Genomic DNA, 18,225 nt, shown 5'->3' on the forward strand with positions numbered 1-18,225 from the left:
CTATAATAATATACCCCTGTAGTCACACCTTACACACTGCTGCAATAATCTTTGTACAAGGTGTGACCTGGTGTGCCTAGGGCAGCCCTCACTGGAAACACCAACCTCAGGACAGCGTGCAAAAGGGAGAGCAAATACTCCCAAGACTGGTGGGTAACACTGAAGTTTAACTCCCCAACCAGCCACAAACTGTGCTTCTGATCCCCCACACTGGTGATCAAGAAGCAAAAAAGAAATCACGCAGCCCCTTATTGCATTCCAGTCTCTGGCTCCCAATCAGCACCGAGGTCCAATATAGTGAGAAGTTAGTTTAAACTCTGCTCACATATACAAAGTGGTCAGCCACGTTTCCAGGTCACTATAGGTTTGGATCTTACCCAAAATATCACACTGCCAGTTAATCCTTTAGTGTCTAAAACTAAAGATTTATTATAAAGAAAATAGAAAGAACAAGACGGAAGATGTTAAATGGTAAAGCAGACACATACATACAAAGATTTCAAAGTCCATATATCAGGTTCCTAGCAGTATTGGTGAGTTTGCTGGTTTGAAAGTGCCTCTGGAACACATCCACAGCTTGGATGGGTCATTCAGTCCTTTGTTCAGAGCTTTGTTTGTAGAAAGGTTAGTCCAGAGGTAAGAAGCAGGAATGAAGACAAGAAGCAGGACTGAAGACAAAATGGAGAAGATGCAGCTGCCTTTTATAGTCTTTTGCCAGGCGGCTTGGTTTCCTTTGTTCCAAACACAAGGTGCTCAGCACGTGACCTGGAAGCCTCAGAGTTCTGTCCATAGGCAGGCCCCTGCATGCCTTGCTAAGTCATACGGCATATCCCTGACCCCAATGGGTTCATTGTACAGTCAATGTCCCTTGATGGGCCATCAAGCAAGCTAGGCAGTGCTGATGCCAAGCTGTCTGGGGGTGTCACCCAGATGCACAGCACAAGTTGGAAATACAGCTATACCCTACGTATCTATAACTCATAATAGGAAGGTGATACAAACATATAAACAAGATTATCCTACGTGGCAAATCACACATCTTTGCAGATACCCCACCCGGCACACCTGGCACAACTCATTGCCATTTTACAATATTGGTATTCATAATATCGTAAAGTGTCCCCCAGATTCCGTGCAGCGTCACACATGCTATGCCTTGTAAGGTATCATTTGAAAACTCATAATTTTCTGGTCAGTGTTGTCCTGGTAAAATATGTGTGGCAACATTCTACGTGAAATTATAAGAGTCCCCTGTCTGGTGTTAGTAACGCATGCTCCAAACCCCACATTGCTGTCCAAACAGAAGTTGGCAAACAGGTCTGTCCTACACAAAGGAATGTGTGCTTACCTTAATTTGCATTTAGCAGTAACCAGAGTCATCAAGAAGGAAGGGAAACAAAGGAAGCTCAAACAGGTGAGAAAAAGCAGCAGGGAACATCCTTCCACATAGACTCTCTGTCTCCTAGTGCCCAGCTGGAAATGTTTTTCAAGAAGGGGACTGAAACTATAAAAGGAGGGACAAACACCCCAAGGCACCCCCCCCCCATCACATTCACTACACGTGACGAGACAAAGGAAGCAGGCGCTGGACTCTGGAGGAGGGGTCCTGGACGTAGAGTTTGGTCAGTAATCAGCTGGAGCATGTGGTGAGAAGCTTTGCTTGAATCTAATGTAGTTCATTAAGTTAGGCGTTAGTAAATGTTTTAAAAAGAAAAGGAGTACTTGTGGCACCTTAGAGACTAACCAGTTTATTTGAGCATGAGCTTTCGTGAGCTACAGCTCACTTCATCGGATGCATAGCATATCGTGGAAACTACAGAAGACATTATATACACACAGAGACCATGAAACAAAACTTCCTCCCACCCCACTCCCCCGCTGGCAACAGCTTATCTAAAGTGATCATCAAGTAGAGCCATTTCCAGCACAAATCCAGGTTTTCTCACCCTTTCCCCCCCGCCCCCCCACACACATACAAACTCACTCTCCTGCTGGCAACAGCCCATCCCCCTTTGAAACCCCTCTTTATAATGCGCATGATAATCAAGGTGGGTCACCTCCAGCACTAATCCAGGTTTTCTCACCCCCCGCCCCCCCCCACACACACCCCCCTCCAAAAACCACACACACAAACTCATTCTCCTGCTGGCAACAGCTCATCTTACAATGTGCACAGCAATAATCCAAGTTTAACCAGAACGTCTTGGGGGGGGTTTTGCAGGAAAAAAACAAGGGGAGACAGGCACACGATCCATCGTCTACAGCCAAGCTCTGCGATACAACCGCATTTGCTCCAACCCCTCAGACAGAGACAAACACCTACAAGATCTCTATCAAGCATTCTTACAACTACAATACCCACCTGCGGAAGTGAAGAAACAGATTGATAGAGCCAGAAGAGTTCCCAGAAGTCACCTACTACAGGACAGGCCTAACAAAGAAAATAACAGAACGCCACTAGCCGTCACCTTCAGCCCCCAACTAAAACCCCTCCAACGCATTATTAAGGATCTACAACCTATCCTGAAGGATGACCCAACACTCTCACAAATCTTGGGAGAAAGGCCAGTCCTTGCCTACAGACAGCCCCCCAACTTGAAGCGAATACTCACCAACAACCACATACCACACAACAGAACCACTAGCCCAGGAACCTATCCTTGCAACAAAGCCCGTTGCCAACTGTGCCCACATATCTATTCAGGGGACACCATCACAGGGCCTAACAACATCAGCCACACTATCAGAGGCTCGTTCACCTGCACATCCACCAATGTGATATATGCCATCATGTGCCAGCAATGCCCCTCTGCCATGTACATTGGTCAAACTGGACAGTCTCTACGTAAAAGAATAAATGGACACAAATCAGATGTCAAGAATTATAACATTCATAAACCAGTCGGAGAACACTTCAATCTCTCTGGTCACGCAATCACAGACATGAGGGTCGCTATCTTAAAGCAAAAAAACTTCAAATCCAGACTCCAGCGAGAAACTGCTGAATTGGAATTCATTTGCAAATTGGATACTATTAATTTGGGCTTGAATAGAGACTGGGAGTGGCTAAGTCATTATGCAAGGTAGCCTGTCTCCCCTTGTTTTTTTCCTGCAAAACCCCCCCCAAGACGTTCTGGTTAAACTTGGATTATTGCTGTGCACATTGTAAGATGAGCTGTTGCCAGCAGGAGAATGAGTTTGTGTGTGTGGTTTTTGGAGGGGGGGTGTGGGGGGGGGGGCGGGGGGTGAGAAAACCTGGATTAGTGCTGGAGGTGACCCACCTTGATTATCATGCGCATTATAAAGAGGGGTTTCAAAGGGGGATGGGCTGTTGCCAGCAGGAGAGTGAGTTTGTATGTGTGTGTGGGGGGGGGAAAGGGTGAGAAAACCTGGATTTGTGCTGGAAATGGCTCTACTTGATGATCACTTTAGATAAGCTGTTGCCAGCGGGGGAGTGGGGTGGGAGGAAGTTTTGTTTCATGGTCTCTGTGTGTATATAATGTCTTCTGCAGTTTCCACGATATGCTATGCATCCGATGAAGTGAGCTGTAGCTCACGAAAGCTCATGCTCAAATAAACTGGTTAGTCTCTAAGGTGCCACAAGTACTCCTTTTCTTTTTACGAATACAGACTAACACGGCTGTTACTCTGAAACAAGTAAATGTTTTATCTTGCTTTTCTTGAAACCATTTCTGACTTTTATGGCTCATTACTTGTACTCACTTAAAATCTCTCTCTTTGTCATTAATCAGCTTTTTTTTACTGTTTTATCTAATCCAGTGTGTTTAAATTGAAGTGTCTGAATAACTATTTGAACTAATAAACTGGCATATTATTCCCTTAAGGGAATAAAAGATTTAACTACGGTATTGTCCAGAAGAGGGCTGGGCAATACCGCACATACATTACTGGGGCAAAATCTGAGCCTGGGGATGTGTTGGGGTCACCCTGCAGTCTAACCAAGGCTGGTGAGAGCCAGGTCACCCAAGTGTGGCTGGCAGGCTGCGGTTCACTGTGACAGGGTCGGGCCAGATGGCTACAGGAGAGTGATAGAAGAGAGATATATTAGCCCCAAGTTAAGCAGGTCCCTTTTCCCTGGGTAAGGTAACGGGGCAGTTCCAGAACAATCAGGAACTTGCTGGAACCAATTAAGGCACACAGGCTAATTAGGACACTTGGAGCCAATTAAGAAGCTGCTTGAATCAGTTTAGACAGGCAGGCTAATCAGGGCACCTGGTTTAAAAAGGACCTCACTTCGGTCAGTGAGGGGTGCGCAAGGAGCTGAGAGTGAGAGGGCGTGCTGCTGGAGGACTGAGGTGTACAAATGCTGTCTGGTATCAGAAGGAAGGTCCTGTGGTGAGGATACAGAAGGTGTTGGGAGGAGGCCATGAGGAAGTAGCCTAGGGAGTTGTAGCTGTCACACAGGTATTACACGAAACACTGTAGACAGCTGTGATCCACAGGGCCCTGGGCTGGAACCCAGAGTAGAGGGTGGGCCCGGGTTCACCTCATCCCCCCAACTCTCTATTGGATACAGGAGGTGTTGACCTGGACTGTGGGTCCCACCAGTGGGGAAGGTCCCTGGCCTGTCCCCCGACCCACTAGGTGGACCAGCAGAGACTGCGGGGATTGTTCTCCTTCCTTTTCCCCACATGCTGGCCAGTGATGAGGTTAGCTGAGTGGATGGCAGGATTGAGACACTCGCAAAAGTGGGCAAACTGAGGCAGCCGTGAGTTTCTGAGGCGAGCAAATCTGCCAAGAAGTGCAGGACCCACCAAGGCAGAGGTGGAACTTTGTCACATCGCACAGACACTCTGGGTGTGACCTGCATCCTGGAAGGCTGTCTGTGAGTGGCCCAGGCGGGGAACGGCACACATGGCTGCAGGGTAGGGGTGACACAACCACGGGTCTGGACTACACCCGGGTATGTCACAGAAACTGAGGCCCGGTCTACACTTGAAAGTTATATTGGCAGGGTTACATCGGTCGGCGTGTGAAAGAACCACCCCTGTGACTGACATCGCTCTGCCAACAAACCCCACAGTGGAGACGCAGCCATGCTGGAGATGGGTCCTGTCGACATAGCAACTATCACTCGGGTCGCGTGACCAAGTGTCTAGTTTTTGACTGGAACGCCTGGTCAAAAAGGGACCCTGGCGGGTCCGCCCAGCACCGCCAACTGGGGCATTAAAAGTCCGGCCGGCGGTGCTGCAGGGCTAAGACAGGCTAGTCCCTATCTGTCCTGGCTCCGCGCTGCGCTCCGGAAGTGGCCAGCAGGTCTGGCTCCTCGGCAGGGAGGCCATGGGGCTCCGCAGGCTGCCCCTGCCCCAAGCACTGCCTCCGCACTCCCATTGGACGGAAACTGGCCAATGGGAGCTGGGGGAGCGATGCCTGAGGGCAAGAGCAGCGTGCGGAGCCTCCTGGACCCCCACCTAGGTGCCGGACCTGCTGGCTGCGGTGCCAAGACAGGTAGGCAGCCTGCCTTAGCCCCGCTGCACTACCAATCAGGAGCCGCAGGAGGTAAGCCCGTGCCCCTAACCCGAGCCCCAATCCCCAGCCCCAGTCCAGAGCCCACACCCCCAGCCCAGAGGCCTCACCCCCTCCTGCACCCCAACCCCCGGCCCCAACCCGCAGCCCCCTCCCACATTCTGAATCCCTCAGCCCCGCCTCCCAGCCTGAAGGTATAGGGGAGGGTGCTTCTGTGTCCCCTGCAGCGTGTGGAGTAAGGCAGCCCCGCAGCGTGCCTACTGGATCAGGGCCTGCATGCCAGCTAGGCAGAGGGGTGCCCACCCTGGCCATCCTGCTGGCCAGCAGGGCAGAAAAAGTTTTCAGTGCACCGCTCTCTGCCCCACACCAGCCAATCAGCAGAGCCAGCAAAAAACAAACAACCCCAGCCAATCACCAGCAGAGTAAAAATGACTGGAGAATAAGAGCAGAGAAAAAAATTGCCAGCCAATCATCAGTAGAGCAAAAATGGCCAGCCAATCAGTGGGTCCGTGTGCCTAGTAAGGCAGCCGTGTGCATGTTGGGAGTCAGACCATTGGCGCCCAGGAGCTGGTAGTGGAAGTACAGAGCCACTGAGTGAGTTAAGGCTAGGGGAAGATCACAGTGACACCTACGTACCTTTGTGTATTGGGGCCAGAGAGACCAAGGCCCAGAGCCTGTGATGATCTGGGCCGCGGTGACTTGCCCAAGGTCATACAGGAAGTCAGTAGCAGAGCAGAGAACTGAACCCAGCCCTCCTAAATCCCAGGCTAGTGCCAGAAGCACTGCACCATCTTTCCCTTTTAGTTCAGATTCAGAAAAAAACAACAAATAAAGAACAAATACAAAGTCTCTGGGATGGAGACAAAGCAGCAGGTGTTACTCACCCAGCTGGCAGCATCCTCTCTGCCAACCCACCCCATGCAGTCACACCCTACGCCATGCTGCAGCTTTGCATGGCCATCCACTGGGAATTGCACTCCCATTGGGATTTACCCTGGCCGGCTGCACGTGCTGGAACTGGCATTCGTGTTTAGCCAGAAGCTCTTGAAGAAACTGCCCGAGGCCACACAGCACGGCTGGTGACCAGCTGCAGGGACAGACTCCCCCATTGTCCTGGCCCATGTGGGTCCTTCTGCCATACAAATTGCACTCGGGGAGGACGACAATCGCGTCCCTCGGGGGACATGCTGCTGCAGCTGTACCTTTTCTCTGCGTGTGAATGAAGGCGTGCAGCGAGCGGCAGCCGGAAACGTCACTGGAGGTGAGGCCTGGAGCGACTCCAGCCTCCACGCGGGGATGCGGCGGCAGAACGCTCCTCCCACCCAGAGATCGGCTGAGATGCAGGTGGGCTACGCTCCGTGACGGGGAGAGGGGCTGGACTGGCTGATACCCTGCACCCAGCGCCCGGAAAGAGGCAGCCACTGAGCAAGCTTCCCTCAGAGGCACCGCCAGCCTGTCTGGGCCTGGGGGCTGAGAGATGACTCCAGTGCCCCCTCAAGTCTGTCATTAAAATGGGCGGAAGGAGCCAGCACAAGAATTGTTCAGCTCTTCTGTCGGTTTCCGAGCAGGATGTAAACCAGCGAGCGCCGCCGGGGAGGGAATTTGTCACCGGGACAGCTCTTCCCTGCTTGCTCCGATGACCACACGGAGGAGACATGCTGCTGGTGCTGACCGACAAGACCCTGCTTTCCCAGGTTCTCCCCCTGCAACGTCCACCTTGTGACCTCTCCCCAGCACTGCTCCGGGGATGAACGTGCAGGCAGGCTCTGTGGAGCAGGCGGTCTCCAGGCTCTCTTGAGAGGATTCCAGAGCTCCCTGTGCCAGCCCAGCAGGATGCAGAGGCATCACAGCAACAGTGTTTCTAGGGGTGTTTTGGTGCTTCCAGTCCAGCCCCAAAGCAAGGGCAAAAGGTGGAGGATGGTCCTGTGATCCAGTCTGTGGCCTGGGACCCAGGAGAGTTGGGTTCCATTCCTGGCTCTGCTACAGGCTCCCTGAGTGGCCTCGGTCAAGTCACCTAATTGCTCGGTGCCTCTGTTTCCCCTGGGGTAAAATGGGGTGATAATTCTTGCTTTCCCTGTTTAGAGTGTGAGCTCTTTGGGGGAGGGCTCTATATGAGAGAGGTTATGTATGGCGGGGGATCATGGTGCAGCGAAAGGCAGCACATGAAAAACTGATAAAAGGAAAAATCTTTTTCACATAACCCATATTAGCCTGTGGAACTCCCTGCCACGGGATTCCATTGGGGCCCAAAATCTATCAGGATTCCCAAAAGGCCTGGACATTTATATAGATAATGAGATTATCCAGAGTATAATCACAGCGAGGGTTAAGAAGTAGCAGGAGTTTGGGAAGGGCTAGATATCCTCCTGTGTCAGAACGTATATCAGTGGGGAGGGGGAGCAGGAGAGCATTTTCCTTGGAGGCAGTTTATCCCAGAGCTGGCAGTTCAGGAGTTTTTGCACTTTCCTCTGAAGCAGCTGGGGCTGGCCCATCAGAGATGGGATACCGGGCTAGATGGGTTCCTGGTCTGAGTGGGTTTGGCAGTTCATAACCTTGAGCACCATAGTCCAGAGCAGAGAAGATCCAGGGTCCAGGAGGCCCAGTGTCTCCACTCTGAGAGTGGCCAGTTACTGGCTGCTTCACAGAAGGTGCAAGAAACCCCCTAGCAGAGAACTGAGGTGTGGGACAGAGTTTCTTCCCGTGGCCCACTCCCCTCAACTCATGTCGGTCTCATGCCCTGGAGTGGGAGGGTTTGTAGCCTCCTATCTTGTCATGTGGCTTTCTCATTCTCCATATAAACATCCAGTCCTTTTTTACACTCCAGATGAATGCCTGGCCTCCAGGCTGTCTCGGGGCAGGGAGTTCTGCAGGTTATTTATGCATCATGTGACCCTCTGATCAGCTGTAAATGTGTTGCCTTTTGCTTTTGTCCAGTGTTCATGAGAAAGACGGATTGGGGACACCTGACTTACCTTCTCTGCACCCCATATTCTCTTGCTCCCCCTTCATCCTGGCCTCCTTTCTAAACACTCCTAACCTTGTCAACCTCTCCTGACCTCTAATCATTTCCCATCCCCGTCCCTGGACCCCTTCTCTGTCTGCTCTATATTTTGGAGATGGGGTGGGCAGAACACCTTAGTCCAGTAACATCTGCAGTATTATATCCCAGCCCACTGTAAAACCTGTTTGTCTGACCACCCGCGGTGGCGCACCGAGCCCTAGAGTCAGAGATTCCAAGGCCAGAAGGGCCAACTGTGACCTCCTGCAAAATACAGCCCATGGACCTGCCCCCAAAGAATCCCCAGAGCAGAGCTTTAAGAAAAACAGCCAATTTTGATTGCAAAACGGTCAGTGATGGAGAACGCACCACGACCCTGATAAATCGTTCCAGTGGCTAATTACTCTCCTCATTACAAATTTACCTTATCTCCAGTCTGAATTTGCCTAGCTTCAACTTCCAGCCACTGGATCGTGTTCAGACTGTTCTCGGCTAGACTGCAGAGCCCAGTATTAAATATTGTTCCCCACGTAGGCACCTATAGGCACTGCTTTGTTAAGCTAAATAGATCGAGCTCCTGGAGTTTCTCACTATAAGGCAGGTTTTCTAACCCTTTAATCATTCTCGTGGCTCTTCTCTGAACCTTCCAATTGATCAACAGCCTCCATGAGTTGTGGGCACCAGAACTGGACACAGGATTCCAGAAATGGTGGCACCAGGGCCAAAGACAGAGGTCAAATAACCTCTCTACTCCTACGTGAGATTCCCCTGTTTATTGCATCCCAGGGTGGTATTGGTTCTTTTGGCCCCAGAGTGTCACACTGGGAGCTCATGTTCAGCTGATTATCCAGCACCACCCCCCTTCGCCTAGTATAAGTTCGTCAACTCCGGGCTTGTCCCAGTGTAATGAGATCGGTTAAAAATCCTCTCCCAACAGTGTCCCCACCTGTGAAATGGGGGCGGTGATCCCACCTCCTGTGTAACGTGCGTGCGAGTTACGGATGACAAGCACTTGGCAGGAGCAGGGGCTGTTGTGAACTGAGACCGCTGTACCGGTACAAAGGCTGTGTGCCGCACAGGCTGTTATTCACACTGGCAGCTGCCTTCTGATTCCTAACAAAATGCCTAAGGCTAACATTTCCCAGGTAAAAAGAAAAGGAGGACTTGTGGCACCTTAGAGACTAACCAATTTATTTGAGCATGAGCTTTCGTGAGCTACAGCTCACTTCATCGGATGCTCCTCCTTTTCTTTTTGCGAATACAGACTAACACGGCTGTTACTCTGAAATTTCCCAGGTAATGAGTGATTTGGGGCTACCTGATAGGATTTCCAGCGCAGGTGCTCAGCACTGGCTGATGCTCAGCACCTTGAAGGTGTCTCAGGTTGGGCTCCCACAGACTGAGTCCCCCCCCAAAATCACTCATCACTTTGACAGACCTGGCCTGAGGCACTGAAATACTGGAATTCGCTCCCCACCACAAGCCTTGCCCAGACACTGACCAGGCCTCTCTCTTCAGCTTCACATCAAACTCCAGATTCCTCACTCAGCGAGCTCTGAACCATTATAAGACAGCAGCATTTGTGGGGCAGGCCTGCCCTTGCCCTGGACCTTCTGCTCCCATTTACCCCAGGGCAAAGTGTTTTCTGATTTGGGAGTTGGGGTGAGTTCAGAAATCTGTCTTCCTCCTCTTTACCTTTGCTCCCCTCACTATGGGGTCGGCTCTTTGAGGCCTTCTTCTCCATTCCTGTATGTCTTGAAGCAATTCCTCGGAAACTCTGCAGCTGCATAACATCCATCCATCTAGTTTTGGGTCTTCCAACCCTTCTCTGACCATTCACTTCTTCTGAAGAAGAGCTCTGTGTAAGCTCGAAAGCTGGTCTCTCTCACCAACAGAAGTTGGTCCAATAAAGCTATTACCTCAGCCACCATGTCTCTCTAACAACCACTTCTAAGTTTAATGGCCTGTTTCTGATATATTTTTCCACTTGTCTGTTCACATGCCCAATTTCAGATTTCAGAAAGCTGTGCCACAGAGATCTGGTTGCTATTAGGAAGGTTTGACATTGCTGGATCATGGAAAGCCTCTGACTCAATGTTTATCCACCAGACCTGCACCCCCCAACTCAGGGCCTGAGGAGAATGGGAAGTGCTTAACTTTAATGACTATCAGTACGCTCAAGGGGTTTGCTTATGCAGGGAAAAGATACTTCCTCCTCTGTCTGAAAGGACTTTGGGGGCTGGGGGGGGGTGGTGGAAAGTTACAAAAACAGGGCAAAGACACAGGTGTCCCCTTGTTTATCCTCCCCCCCCCCCCCCCCGACGTTCTTGTTAACTCCTGGAAATGTGCTGGAAATGGCCCACCTTGATTATCACTTCAAAAGGTTTTCTCTCCCCCCACCCCACTCTCCTGCTGGTAATAGCTCATCTTAGGTGATCACTCTCCTTACAATGAGTATGATAAACACCCATTTTTTCATGGTCTGTGTGTATATAAATCTCCTCACTGTATTTTCCACTTTACGCATCCAATGAAGTGAGCTGTAGCTCACGAAAGCTTATGCTCAAATAAATTGTTTAGTCTCTAAGGTGCCACAAGTCCTCCTGTTCTTTTTGCGAATACAGACTAACACGGCTGCTGCTCGGAAACCCCTGAGGGGTGTCTAAGTCTCTAACCAGGAGTCACAGGCGCCGATTCCGTGGGTGCTCCGGGGCTGGAGCACCCACGGGGAAACACTGGTGGGTGCTCTGCACCCACTGTCAGCCAAGCTCCCCCCCGCCAGCTCACCTCCACCGCATCCCTGCTTCTCCTCCCAGGCCTGCTGCCACGAAACAGCTGTTTCACGGTGTAACAAGCTGTGGGAGGGAGGGGAGAGGAGCGGGAACACTGCGTGCTCAGGGGAGGAGGTGGGGAAGAGGCAGGGCCGGGGCAGGGATTTGGGGAAGGAATCCAATAGGGGCAGGGAGGGGGCAGAGTTGGGGCGGGGACTTTGGGGAAGGGGTTGGAATGGGGGCGGGGGCTGAGGGGGGGGGCATGAGCACTCACCAGCACCACGAGAAGTTGGCACCTCTGCCAGGAGTCCATCTCAGTTCGACTCACGGGGTGAAGCAGGAGGGCTGAAGACCAGAGGCTCACTCTTGGAGGTGGTGAGGCCCCGTGGCGTACCCTGAAGGAGGAGTGGGGCCCCTTGGGGGACTGGCACAGAGAATGGGGCTCCTCCAAGGGGCTGTTTTGAAGCTGGGCCATTGCACAGACCCTGTGGAGCTGTGACAGGGGAGACACACAGGGAGGCTGGACAGGAGGAAGAAGGGCACAGACTGGCCACGGTCATCCTGCACAAGGGAAAAGGCTCCATGTTGCAGAACACAAGCCATGCACTGGAGCAGAACTCTGGATGGGCCCAAAGGACACTGGCCCCAGCCCAAAGAATACCCTGTAGGGGGAGGAAACACAGGCAGGGAAATGTGTGCAGGGTTTATTATTTTTTCTAGACCTGGGTATTTTTCATGCGATTAAGTAAAGCGCAATAATGCGTCAGGTGTCTGTGCAACATGCCTGCGTGTTCTGCGCTACACCTGCCCTGCAGCCCCTTGAGGATCACGCCGTCGGTGGGATTCTGGGAGAGGGGGTCTTTAAGCTACTAGGGTACGTTGGGGGCCAGCGCTGGTCCTGGGGGCCTATAGCAGGTGGACTGAAGTCAGTGCCCAGGAAATGTGCCAGAGGGGCCAAGGGAGGAGTCAGGGCTGGAGTCTGCTTAGAACACATGGGGATCTAGTGCCTGGATCGCCTCACAGCAACCTGGTGAGCCGCCAGCAGGGGGAGCCGTGACAGTAGCATTTCACACCCACAAGGCACTGATTGAAACGCCAAGTCCCGGGATATTTTTCTTAACACCCCAGCTCCTGTTGTCCTATGATCTCAGGACATTTATGCCAATCTCATGATTGTTTGGGTGGCTGGGGGGGGGGGGGGGGGGGCAATCGTGATATTTGAATATTGGGGGCCGCCAGCTGACTGCCCAGGGCAATAGTGAATCAGGCCCTTATGCTGTGTGGGGAAAAGCCGGGGGATGGACTGAAGTTAGCGGAGTTAAAGTTTGGCCTTTAAAGGGAGCCAGAGTTTAAACAGAGTGAAGGTGTCAGAGCTGTGCAAAGGCAGGGCAGGGCACAGCCTCAGACACGGGGAGTGAGCTCAGGTGTGGAGCCTGCACCATTTGACAGCATCCCCCCACACACATTATGGTCTCAGGACTTTATAGGAGTATCACAGGCAAAGTGCTAGCCACTGGACTCTCCAGAGAAGCACCCGAGACTTGCAGCCAACGCATCAGTAACGCCGTGAGCTCCGCTCTGGGAGACGCTGCTCCCCTGCCAGCTGGAGCAAACGTTAATGGATTCGCATAAAACAACATGCATCACCTGGACTTTCTGACAGGTTCAGTTTTACTTGACATGCCTCTGCCAAGACAGGGAACAGCAGGGGTCCGGGCAGGGCAGGCTCAGCATCTGTCAGCCCATGCAGCGGGCGGTAGGCCTAGGGAAAGAGCAACAGGAGACGCTGCTCAGACTCTGGAGCAGGCGTGGGGCAGAGTCTGGTGAATGGAGCTGGTGCATGGTGTGTCACACAAGAGCAAACCTCTAGGGAAGGGCTGCAGACCAAGTAGGATGAGCAAGCATCTCAAACAGGAGATTAAGAGAAAACAGAAAATCTACAAGGGAAGGATCAGCGAGGAAAGCGACCTCTTGGAGGGCAGAAAGTGCTGGGGAGAAGTGAGACCTGCCAAAAGCCAAGCAGAGCTGGACCTTGCAAAGGAAATTAGCCAAATAAATAAAAAGAAAACATGGAAAGAAGAAGTGAGACCGCTAAGCACTGCAGATGGGGTGGAGATTAAAGAAAACCTAGGCACCGCCCAAGGCCCAAACCAGGGGTCGGCAACCTTTCAGAAGTGTTTCAGAGTAGCAGCCGTGTTAGTCTGTATCCGCAAAAAGAAAAGGAGGACTTGCGGCACCTTAGAGACTAACAAATTTATTTGAGCATAAGCTTTCGTGAGCTACAGCTCACTTCATCGGAAGCATTCAGTGGAAAATACAGTGGGGAGATTTATATACACAGAGAACATGAAACAATGGGTGTTACCATACACACTGTAACAAGAGTGATCAGATAAGGTGAGCTATTACCAGCAGGAGAGCGGGGGCGGGGAATAAACCTTTTGTAGTGATCATCAAGGTGGGCCATTTCCAGCAGTTGACAAGAACGTCTGAGGAACAGCGCGCGGGGGGCGGGGGAATAAACATGGGGAAATAGTTTTACTTTGTGTAATGACCCATCCACTCCCAGTCTTTATTCAAGCCTAAATTAATTGTATCCAGTTTGCAAACTACACCATTTGCTCAAGAAACTCCCTGAAAAAGCACAAGAACAAATCCGTACAGACATACCCCTGGAAAACCCCCCCCCCCTCCACCCCGTGCTCCTGCTGGTAATAGCTCACCTTATCTGATCACTCTTGTTACAGTGTGTATGGTAACACCCATTGTTTCATGTTCTCTGTGTATATAAATCTCCCCACTGTATTTTCCACTGAATGTATCCGATGAAGTGAGCTGTAGCTCACGAAAGCTTATGCTAAAATAAATTGGTTTGTCTCTAAGGTGCCACAAGTACTCCTGTTCTTCTTTCAGAAGTGGTGTGCCGAGTCCTCATTTATTCACTCTAATTTAAGGTTTTGCATGCCAGTAATAAATACATTTTAATGTTTTTAGAAGGTCTCTCTCTATAAGTCTATATTGTATAACTAAACTATCGTTGTATGTAAAGTAAACAAGGTTTTTAAAATGTTTAAGAAGCTTCATTTAAAATTAAATTAAAATGCAGATATCAGTTTAGTGCAGTGGTTCTTAACCTGGGGTGCACGCACCCCCTGGGGGTGCGAGATGCCCTTTCTGGGGGTGCGAGACATGCGAGATTTTTTTTAGAAGGTAAATCATTGAAAACACAAATTAAGCACAGGCACTTAAGTACAACTACTTTGTTTAATCAAACCTATGTATTTATTAACATTATACTCTTTTTAACGATTACTGTAATATACAAAGTTTTAAAGTTTTTAAGCTAATTGTAGTGTAATTTTTGATAAGGGCTGCAGAGCGCTGGGCCCAGGCCAGGAGCAGAGCCCTGGGCTGGCTGCCGGTACCCCAAGCTGGCAGGAGGGCTGAGCAGGGCCGGAGGCCCGGACCCCGGCTGGCAGGGGGCCAGGTGGCTGGAACCCCAGACCAGCAGCAAGATGAGCGGGGCCGGCGGCTGGTATCCCAGGCCGGCAGCAGGCTGAGCGGAGCAGATGGCTGGGACCCCGGCTGGCAAGGGGCTGGCGGCTGGAACCCCAGACTGTCAGCTGGCTGAGCTGGGTGGCGGACAGAACCCCAGACCGGCAGTGACTCACCCACTGCCGGTCTGGGGTTCCGCCGGCTCCTGCCAGCCTGGGGTTCTGTTAACCCAGGCAGGCAGCGGGTTAAGCAGGGCCAGCGGCCAGGATCCCGGCTGGCAGCATCGTGCCAGTAAAAATCATCTCACATGCCGCCTTTGGCATGTGTGCTGCAGGTTGCCGACCCCTGGCCTAAACGAATACTTTGCCTCCGATTTTAATAAAGGTAACGAGGCGCTATGGAGCAACGGCGGGGTGGCTAATGGGAACGACAATATGGAAATAGAAATTACCACATCCGAGGTGGGAGTCAAACTTAAACAGCTTAATGGAACTAAATCGAGGGGCCCAGATAATCTCCATCCAAGAATATTAAAAAAACTGGTACATGAAATTGCAAGCCCAATAGCAAGGATTTTCAATGACTCTGTAAAGTTGGGATTGTACCTTATGACTGGAGAATTGCTAATATAGTTCCTGTCTTTAAGAAACGGGAAAAAAAGTGATCTAGGAACTACAGGCCTGTCAGTTTGACCTCAATTGTATGCAAGGTCTTAGAACAAATTTTGAAAGAGAAAGGTAAGGAACACAGTTTTACAAAAGGTAGATCTTGCCAGACCAACCTGATCTCCTTCTCTGAGAAGAGAACTGCGTTTTTTAGACAAAGGAAATGCAGTAGATCTAATCTACCTGGATATCAGGAAGGCATTTGATACAGTTCCACATGGCAAATTAGTAGTTAAATTGGAGAAGACTACTGTCCTGGGCAACACAGTATGGGGAAGAGGTGAGCAGCCCTCAGTGGTAAAAGAACAGGTTAAGGACTATTTAGAAAAGCTGGACATGCACAAGTCCATGGGTCCAGATCTAATGCATCCAAGGGTGCTGAGGGAGTTGGCTGATGTGATTGCAGAGCCATTGGCTGTTATCTTTGAAAACTCGTGGCGATCAGGCGAGGTCCCAGACAACTGGAAAAAGGCCAATATAGTGCCCATCTTTAAAAAACGGAAGAAGGAGAACCCAGGGAACTACAGACCGGTCAGCCTCACCTCAGTCCCCGGAAAAATCATGGAGCAGGTCCTCAAGGAAACCATTTTGAAGCACTTGGAGGAGAGGAAGGTGATCAGGAACAGTCAACATGGATTCACCAAGGGCAAGTCATGCCTGACCGACCAGCCTTCTATGATGAGATAACTGGCTCTGTGTACATGGGGAAAGCAGTGGACGTGATATATCTTGACTTTAGCAAAGCTTTTGATATGGTCTCCCACAGTATTTTTGCCAGCAAGTTAAAAAAGTATGGATTGGATGAATGGACTATAAGGTGGGTAGAAAGCTGGCGAGATCGTCAGGCTCAAGGGGTAGTGATCAATGGTTCAATGTCTAGTTGGCAGCTGGTATCAAGTAGAGTGCACCAGGGGTCGGTCCTGGGGCCGGTTTTGTTCAACATCTTCATTAATGATCTGGATGATGGGATGGATTGCAGCATCAGCAAGTTTGCAGATGACACTAAGCTAGGGAGAGAGGTAGATATGCTGGAGGGTAGGGATAGGGTCTAGAGTGACCAAGACAAATTGGAGGATTGGGCCAAAAGAAATCTGATGTGGTTCAACAAGGACAAGTGCAGAGTCCCGCACTTAGGAAGGAAGAATCCCATGCACCGCTACAGGCTGGGGACCGACTGGCTAAGCGGCAGTTCTGCAGAAAAGGACTTGGGGATTACAGGGGACGAGAAGCTGGATATGAGTCAGCAGTGTGCCCTTGTTGCCAAGAAGGCTAACGGCATATTGGGCTGTATTAGTAGGAGCAACGGCATATTGGGCTGTATTAGTAGGAACATTAGTAGGAGCATTGCCAGCAGATTGAGGAAAGTGATTATTCCCCTCTATAGATAGAACAAGAAGTAATGGTCTCAAGTTGCAGTGGGGGAGGTCTAAGTTGGATATTAGGAAACACTATTTCACTAGGAGGATAGTGAAGCACTGGAATGAGATATGTAGGGAGGTGGTGGAATCTCCATCCTTAGAGGTTTTCAAGGCTCGGCTTGACAAAGCCCTGGCTGGGATGATTTAGTTGGTGTTGGTCCTGCTTTGAGCAGGGGTTGGACTAGATGACCTCCTGAGGTCTTTTCCAACCCTAATCTTCTATGATTCTAAGATGGGGTTAATATGAGAATTGAAAGGTGGATAAGGAACTGGTGAAAGGGGAGAGTACAGTGGGTCATACTGAAAGGTGAACTGTCAGGCTAGAGGGAGGTTACTAGTGGAGTTCCTCAGGGATTGGTCTTGGAACCAATCTTATTTAACATTTTTATTAATCACCGTGGCACAAAAAGTGGGTGTGCACTAATAAAATTTGCGGGTTACACAAAGCTGGGAGGTATTGCCAATACAGAGGAGGACCAGAATATCACACAAGAAGATCTGGATGACCTTGAAAACTGAAGTAACAGATATGATTACTTTGACGAAATTTAATAGTGCAAAGTGCAAGTTCATGCATTTAGGGACTAACAACAAGAATTTTTGCTGTAAGCTGGGAATGCATCAGTTGGACGTGACAGACGAGGAGAAAGACCAGGGTCTTTTGGTTGATCAGAGGATGACTGTGAGCTGCCAACGTGATGAGGCCATAAAAAAGGCTAATGCAGTCCTAGGATGCATCAGCCGAGGTATTTCCAGTAGAGACAGGGACGTGTTAGTACCATTATACAAGGCACTGGTGAGACCTCACCTGGAATACTGTATGTAGTTCTGGTCTCCCCTGTTTAAGAAAGATGAATTCAAACTGGAACAGGTGCAGAGACCGGGTACTAGGATGATTCGAGGAATGGAAAATCTACCTTGTGAGAGGAGACTCAAAGAGCTTGGCTTGTTCAGTCTAATCAAACGATGGCTGAGGGGAGATATTGTTCTTTATAAATACATCAGAGGCATAAATACCCAGGGAGGGAGAGGAGTTATCAAAGTGCCAGTGGCTATAAACTGCCCATCAACAAGTTTAGGCTTGAAATTAGATGAAGGTTTCTAACCAGCAGAGGAGGGAAGTTCTGGAATAGTCTCCTAAGGGTTGCTGTGGGGGCAAAAAACTGAACTGGCTTCAAGACTGAACTTGAGAAGTTTCTGGAGGGGATGGAATGATGGGACTGCCTACGATGGTCCCTTGCTGGTCCTCTGTAACAACAAATTCCCTCTCCCATCATCTCGTTAAACCAGTAACACCCAGGGAAACTGAGTCCCACCCCCTCTGCATGGAAACCATTGGAAAAAACAAGGAAAAAACAAGAAACCCCCCCACTTTGTCACAGATGGCATGT

At 50.4% G+C, this 18,225-nt stretch overlaps 1 long non-coding RNA gene across 1 annotated transcript; it reads left to right on the forward strand.

Moving 5' to 3' along the window:
* The first annotated feature begins 6,942 nt into the window (after window positions 1-6,942).
* Window positions 6,943-10,814, forward strand: LOC122463385. The gene is made up of 3 exons (XR_006286688.1): window positions 6,943-7,412; window positions 7,924-9,630; window positions 9,782-10,814. It is a non-coding gene; the product is annotated as an uncharacterized LOC122463385 (long non-coding RNA).
* Window positions 10,815-18,225: the final 7,411 nt, after the last annotated feature.

This window comes from Chelonia mydas, chromosome 20 (assembly GCF_015237465.2).
Source record: "Chelonia mydas isolate rCheMyd1 chromosome 20, rCheMyd1.pri.v2, whole genome shotgun sequence".
Classification (NCBI taxonomy): domain Eukaryota; kingdom Metazoa; phylum Chordata; order Testudines; family Cheloniidae; genus Chelonia; species Chelonia mydas.